The sequence below is a fragment of the Pituophis catenifer genome, unplaced genomic scaffold, assembly GCF_029215685.1.
Source record: "Pituophis catenifer annectens isolate HBS135680 unplaced genomic scaffold, rPitCat1.0.hap2 SCAF_17, whole genome shotgun sequence".
Classification (NCBI taxonomy): domain Eukaryota; kingdom Metazoa; phylum Chordata; class Lepidosauria; order Squamata; family Colubridae; genus Pituophis; species Pituophis catenifer.
This window is the reverse complement of record NW_027256897.1, coordinates 12,392,086-12,400,143: the sequence shown is the minus strand read 5'-3', so window position 1 is coordinate 12,400,143 and position 8,058 is coordinate 12,392,086.

The following is an 8,058-nucleotide window of genomic DNA, read 5'->3' as shown; positions in this document are numbered from 1 at the left end:
TTGTGGGCACCTGTGGTGGCCAAGTGCTACGACAGGATTTCCCTCAGACCCTCCCTCCCTCATAACCTTCCTTCCTTCCTCCTGCCCTCCCTTCCCTCTTCTTCTTTTTCCTTCCCTCTTTCCTTCTTTTTCCTTCTTTCCTCCCTTCTCGTCTTTCCTTCTTTGCCTTTCCGCTTTCCTGTCCCTTCTTGGATGCTCAAATGCAAAAGGAGAAACATTTCTTTTGCTTTTAGTTTCTTTTCCTAATCCTCTGCCGGTGAAAATGGAGCTTGGGGGGTGGAGGCCACATTTTCGCTGACGGAGTAGTGCAGGCAGCCATTGCAGTTGAAAAAGGGGCCGGTAGGGCTACACGCTTCCCTCCCGAGCTCTGTTTTCACTGGCAGAGGCATTGTGGGCCAGTCCAATCTGTTCCCCATGGGCCAGATCCAAGCACCCTTCAGTTTGACGCCCCTGATCTAGTTCCTCCGATTGGGCAGTCCGTCATATACACCTCTGGCAACCTCATTCCGTTTTCCTTTCATATTAACCCAAATGCATTCAAGGAGGTTTTCTTCATTTTTTATTTTTTGCATTTCTACAAAGGTGCAGCTGCTTAAGTGCAACTCCACCTCCACCTCTTCTTATTAGGTGTTTTGAAAAATTTAAATCCTCCTGGGTTTCATCAGTAATGGCAGCAATCTCATCTTTGCTCCCGTGTTCTGGGACGTCAGGTTCCCTCTGTTTATTCTTCATACTTTGGGGGTTGATGTGTAGGCATCTCCTCCCTTTTTTATTCTCCCTGCGTTTCCTTCCTACACCTGCATTAGTCCCGGAGGGATATTGGGATTTGAATTCTATTCTATTCTATTCTATTCTATTGGAATGGAAGGGAATGGAAGGGAAGTGAATACAATACAATACAATACAATACAATACAATACAATACAATACAATACAATACAATACAATACAATACAATACAATACAATACAATACAATACAATACAATACAATACTGTACAATACTGTACAATAGTGAATGGAATAGAATAGAATAGAATAGTGAATGAGATGGGATGGGATGGGATGGGATGGGATGGGATGGGATGGGATAGAATAGAATAGAATAGAATAGAATAGAATAGAATAGAATAGAATAGAATAGAATAGAATAGAATAGAATAGAAATCCCAATTGGGATTTTTATCCCAAAAACATTTTATTGAAATAAATTTGATAAAAAATAACAAAAAAATCCATTTAAATCAAAATTATGATTTATTTATATTTTTAATCAATTTTAATCCACCCTTATTTCTTCCATGCAATCAACTCTTATTTTGTACTTTTTCTATTGTATGGAGTATAAAAAGAAACCTGATTCCGTGTCCTAGATTCCCTCTTTTCATTAAGGGAAATCTCTTTGCTACAATATTCTAATAAATTGCCTTTAAATAGTCATCCCACTCAGTGGCTGATTGAAGCAAGTGTGCCGTGGCTGAATCTAGGGCTAATTTGGCCTCCGTTGTTGGGGGTGTGAACTGTCCATACCATGTAAGACCCTCCCCAGACATCAGAAACTCTTGTCAATTGGATTCTCTCAACGGTCCCCTTGTCTTCCAGCAGAAACTGCTAAAGGGACTCTCTAAGGCCAAGGAAGCTTTGTGAGATACGAGCCAGATTCTCAAAGGGCCTCCAGCCTTTCAGCCTTCAACACCCGGCTTTTCCCCAGGCGCTGGGAGATCAGACAAGGAGAAGTTTGTTTATTTATTTATTTATTTATTTATTTATTTCAATTTATATACCGCCCTTCTCCCTGAGGACTCAGGGCGGTTCACAGCCAAAATTAAAAACATGAAATACAAATATTAAAAACAATTAAAATCTATATAAATTTGGCCCAAAATTTAAAAAAACCACAAACCAATTAAACATTTAAAAATTTTAAAAAATTTCTTCCTAAGCCAGCCCGGCTTGCTGGAAAAAGTGGGTTTTAAGGGCACGGCGGAAGGCACTGAGGTCTTGGATTCTCCTTATCTCTGGGGGCAGCTGATTCCAGAGGGTAGGTGCCCCCACAGAGAAGGCTCTCCCCCTGGGGGTCACCAGCCTACATTGTTTGGCTGATGGCACCCTGAGGAGGCCCTCTCTGTGGGAGCGCACGGGTCGCTGGGAGGTCGTCGGTAGCAGCAGGAGGTCTCGAAGATAGCTAGGCCCTATGCCATGGAGCGCTTTAAAGGTGATAACCAACACCTTGAAGCGCACCCGGAAGACCACCGGGAGCCAGTGCAGCTCGCGCAGGAGCGGTGTTACATGGGAGCGCCATGCTTTTCCATCACTACCCGCGCTGCTCCGTTCTGGACCAGCTGGAGCCTCCGGGTGCCCCTCAAGGGGAGCCCCATGTAGAGAGCATTGCAGTAGTCAAGGCGAGAGGTGACGAGGGCGTGAGTAACTGTGCATAGGGAATCCCGATCAAGAAAGGGCCGCAACTGGCAAATCAGGCGAACCTGATAAAAGGTCCCCCTGGTTACAGCCGTCAGATGTTCCTCCAAGGACAGCTGCCTATCCAGGAGGACTCCCAGATTGCGAGCCCTTTCTGTGGGGGCCAAGGACTTGCCCCCAATAGTCAGTGATGGAGTCCACTGACTATATCGGGATGCCGGGAACCACAGCCACTCAGTCTTGGAAGGGTTGAGCTTGAGCCTGTCCCTCCCCATCCAGATCCGCACAGCCTCCAGGCACTGGGACATCACTTCAAGGGCATCGTTGGGGTGGCCTGTGGTGGAGACGTACAGCTGGGTGTCATCAGCGTACTGGTGGTATCTCACCCCGAAGCCACGGATGATCTTGCCCAGCGGCTTCACATAAATGTTGAACAGAAGGGGCGAGAGGAACGATCCCTGCGGCACTCCACAGACGAGAGGCCTCGAGGTCGACCTCTGCCCCCCTGCCAACACAAACTGCGACCGGTCGGAGAGAAAGGAGGAGAACCACCGCAATACGGTGCCTCCCACCCCCAACTCTTCCAGCCGGTGCAGCATGATACCATGGTCAATGGTATCAAAAGCCACTGAGAGGTCTAACAGGACCAGAACAGAGGAGCAACCCCTGTCCCGAGCCCTCCAGAGATCATCAACCAACGCGACCAATGCCATTTCCATGCTGTGCCCAGACCTGAAACCCGACTGGAACGGATCTAGATAAGATGTTTCCTCCAAGAATTGTGGGAACTGTCGCGCGACCACACTCTCAACAACCTTCACCATGAAGCGAAGGTTGGAGACAGGACGATAGTTGGCCAATATTGCCGGATCCAGGGACGGCTTCTTGAGGACAGGCCTCACCACCGCCTCTTTCAAGGCAGCGGGGAAGTAACCCTCACTCAACGAAGCGTTGATAACACCCTGGAGCCAGCCTCGTGTAAACTCCCGGGAAGCCAGTACCAACCAGGAGGGACACGGGTCCAGTAAACATGTGGCCGTACTAAGTCTCCCCAAAATCCTGTCCACATCATCGGGAGTCACAGCATCAAACTCCTCCCAGGTAACATTCTCAAGACTATTCCTCATCACCCTGCCCTGATCTACCCAGTCAGAGTCCAAATCCCCCCGGATCTGAGCGATTTTGTCATACAGGTATTGTCCGAAATCCTCCGCCCTGCCGTCCAGTTGAAGTGGATTGGCGCCTGGCTTTTCTTTGTTTTCATTTTCCATGTTTTAATGTGTTGTATTGTTTTTAAAACAGCGTTTGGGGAGCTGCAGTGAGTTGACTGAAAGAGGGGCAGCTAAAAGAATGTTTTAAATGACTCATTGGGGACCTCTTTGATCCCCCACTAGGTGCAGAGACTGGGTGTCCCCCAGTTGTCAGGATAAAGTCCCCCATTACTAGACTTTCTCTTCCTCAGCTGAATTGGCGTCCGCCTTCCTTCAAGCAGCCAGAGGGCGCCTGCACAAGTCCCGCATAGAGGTGAGGCGGGGGGGCTCCCTTTGATCTTTGGGGTCCAGTCTCCCCTTTGGGGATCCCCTCCCATATTCTGGCAGGCAGAGGTTGAGTGGCCCCTCTGGGACTGGGACTCCCCCCCCCATCCAGGCAAGGTGGGGGGGGGAGGTTGGAGGGGCACCCAGGCAGGTAAGAGGCCAAATGGGCATTTTCACCCTTGCAATACAACTCTGGTAAATTGGCTGCAAATAGAGGGAAGATTTCCCAGAGTCCAGGAGCCCTTCAGAAACCAACCCACCTCTTGGAAGGCACCTTCACTCTGATAACTGACAGTAACTGGCAGTTGAGCCTGCATGGGTGAGGTCATGAAGCCCTCAGAATTCCCTCAGAGATGGCAGGCCTCCCTTGGCCTCCTCCCAAAGCTCACCTGCTCCGCCTTTTCCACACCCACCAATGCCAGGCAAATGTCTGAAGGAGGCGACCAAACCAATCACTCAAGCTGCCCAGTTCTCCTATTTTGGCACAAAAGGCAGATTTTTGTATGTAGACTGCCTCTGTCAAGGGAAGCTCCACTCTTTTTTTTTTTTTTGAGAAAAAAACTTCTTTTTATTTTTAAACAAACAATTCATCATTAATCAATCAGTGTAACATCTTGGTACAACATTTATTTAAAAATTTAAACAAAGTTTATCTTCGAACATTTTTGCCAATCTTTCTGGTGACATGTTTTATAGATGGCACATGTCACCGGAAATAGATTGGCAAAAATGTTCAAAGATAAATCAGCTAAATGTTGGAAATGCCACCAGACATTGGGATCGTACTATCACATGTGGTGGACATGTCCAGAAGCGAGAAATTATTGGGCAAAAATTCAAATATTGGTAGAGAAATTGATACAGCAACACATAAACTGGAGCTGTTCCTGTTGGGTATCTTATCGGAGAAATTTAGTAGAGAAAATACATATTTGATTATACATGTAATAACGACAGCAAGAATGGTATTTGCACAAAATTGTGCAGCCTTGGTGGTGCAGCGGACTAAGTGCTGTTATGTAGCACTTAGCTGCCAGCTGCCTGCAATTAGTGCGAATTCAAATCTCACCAGGCTCAAGGTTGACTCAGCCTTCCATCCTTCCGAGGTAGGTAAACTGAGGACCCAGATTGTTGTGGGCAATAAGCTGACTTATTGCTTGGGGGGAGGGGGCGGGCAAAAGCCCTAATAAGCGGGTATAAGCAAAAAGAAGGAAGCAGTGGTGGGATTCTGCTGGCTCTAGGCGGTTCGGCCGAACCGTTTGTTAAATTGCTGGCTCGCCCCGCCCCTTGCCAATAGTGGGAGCAGGGCGGGGTGAGTGGCGGGCGAGCCAGTAATTTAACAAACGGTTCGGTGTTTTTTTTGTAATTTATTCGCCCCACCCCCCCTCCCACCCGCGCGGCGTCAGCCCCCCCTAGCCCAAGGCTGGGCAATTGTGGCTCTTTGGCCACCTGTGGACTTCAACTCCCGCCTGGCCCATTCTGGGGGATTGTGGAGAATTCTGGGAGTTGAAGTCCACAAGTCTTAAAGCTGCCCAGTTGGAAGGCCTCTATTTTGTATGTAATCAGCAGCCCCGGCTATTTTCCGAGAAATGTGTCCCTTTCCTTCCTTCCTTCCCATTCCAGAAACCGAGAGGGAATTAATTTCCCGCTGGCTCTGACCAATGTAAAGCGGCTGCTTCCGAGTTGGCCTCCTTTGCGTGGGTGGAGTTGGGTTTTTTCCCCTTTCCACACCGTCTTCCCCTGTAAGGTAGGAACGCCGTTACTCAGGCGGTGGGAGGAGCGGGCAAACTGAATCCCTCCGGCGGCAACCATCGGGGTGGTCCTGGGGTTTCGCTGCCGCTCTCTCGGAGCGCCATGGCATTCCCTTGCCTGGTCAGGGGCAACGCTGAGGGACAGCCTTAGGAAGGGAGGAAAAGGTTCTGGGCGGAAAGCCGGGGGTGGGGGGGGCTTTGCTTTACCATCTTCTCAGGCTCTGGAGGATTTAAGGAGCTGAACTGCGCTTGCTTGCCAATACCAGAATTACGGAGTTGGAAGGGACCTTTGGAGGTCTTCTAGTCCAGAGGTCTCCAACCTTGGCAACTTTCTCTGCCTGGGCCTGATGCTTCCTGAGAGGCAGGGGGTCTCTCCGAATGGGACCCCCTCCCCAAAAGGCTGGCCCCAAAGCCCTAGCTCAGAGGCCTTCAAACTTGGCAGCTCTAAGACTTGTGGACTTCAACTCCCAGAATTCTCTAGCCAGCATAGCTGGCTGGGGAATTCTGGGAGTTGAAGTCTGCCAGGCTTAAAGTTGCCAAGGTTGGATATCTCTGGACTAGAAGATAAATGATGGCATAAATGATGACCCGTCAAAAGTGCGAGGACCTGTCAGAAATCACTTTTTTCAGCCCTCTGGATAGTCCCTACTGAAGAAGCTTCTTGGATGAGAAGTGAAACATCTTCAAGGAAAAATAAAGCCCAGTTGCGTTTTGTTAAAGGCTTGGGATGAGGCCTCCTGCATGAGCAGGGGGTCAGAGTAGAAGACCTCCAAGGCCCCTTCCAGCTCGGTTGTTCTTATTGTGTTAGCTGAGAAGGGAACTTCCTACAAACCTCTAAAAACACGTCCAGCATCAGATCCCCTGAGGTCTTTCGTGCAAAACAAGAAGAACATTAAAAGGATGTCAAATTTCAGCCCCTTTAGCTCTGGCCTGCCTGAGTGTCCCTCTACTAGATCTCCACCCCCAAACCTTCCCCAGGGAGGGACCCTGGATGGGGGGGAAAGCCAGAGACCCGGGGGGGGCAACCTCCAGAGGGCAACGGAGGGAAAGGTTTACCTTTGAGGGGGGTCAGCAAAGGCTGAGAGGCCCACATATTAATGTGGGGGGGTCCTGGGGGGATTTCTCCCCCTCCTGCAGATTTGCAAAGGGGTTTTGGGGGGGGAGCTTGAGGGGGGGTGTCGCTGCTTGGAGGCCACGGAGGAGCCTGGCTGGAGCCCCCCAGGAGGAAGGGGAGACCCCTCAGCCCCGCCTGCCTGGGTGCCCCCCCCATATTTCCACCCCCCCCCACCTTGCCTAGGGAGAGACCCCGGTTGGGGGAAGGGTGGGAGAGTCAGAGACCCAGGGGGGCCCCCCAACCTCGGCCTGCCTGAATGCGGGGGGGGAGGGGGCGGAGGGGGAGAAGAGGGACCCCAAAGATCAAAGGGAAAATCCCCCCCCCAGCCTCACCTCCGCACGAGAACAGAAAGTGAGTCGGCACCGCGCAGGCGCACTCTCGGTGACTGAAAATGGAGGACGCCGATTGGTCGCTCTGGGGGACGGCGGCGATTGGCTGGAGGATTCCTTGGGGCGGTCCCTCCAAAGGAAGGGTGGCCCCCCTCCCCCGCACCTCGCTTATGGATAGACCTCTGATGATGTGGGAGGGGGAAAGTCGCAGCCGCAGAAGGGACCCGCAACCTCCGCTTGCCTGGATGAGGGGAGGGGGGGAAAGCTGAACGGACCGCAAAATTTAAGCGGCCCACCTCCACATGGAACCATAACAACGCTGGGCAACGCGCAGGCGCACTCTGGTTCTTTCAGGGAAGGTGGACACTGATTGGTTGCCCTGCGGAGGGCGGCGATAGGCAGGAAGACTCCTGGGGGGCGGTCCCTCCAAAGGAAGAGGAGGAGCCTCTGGCAAAAAGGGCGCGAAACCTCCACTTCCGGAAACCAAATGGGCAAGGAAGGAACTCCCTGTATCGGCGATAAGAGGAGCCCGGATGACGCAGGTTTGGCGCAGGGGATGCTGGGAGTCGCAGTCTGGGAGGGTCTCTTTTGGGTCCGCAAGAGCTGCCCCCCCCCCCCCGGGGAGGATTAGGCGCCATCTAAGAAAATGAAATTGAAGGTTGAAAGAAAAAAAGGAGGTTCCACATTTAGGGAAGGAAAACAAAATGTTCAGGGAGAGTATAGGTGGCAGCTCACTCAACAGTGCTGACTGTGAGGGGGATCTTGGAGTCCTAGTGGACAATCGCTTAAATAGGAGCCAGCCGTCTGCAGCAGCTGCCAAAAAGGCCAACACAGTTCTGGGCTGCATCAACAGAGGGAGAGAATCAAGATCACGCAAAGTGTTGATACCACTTTATGATGCCTTGGAAAGG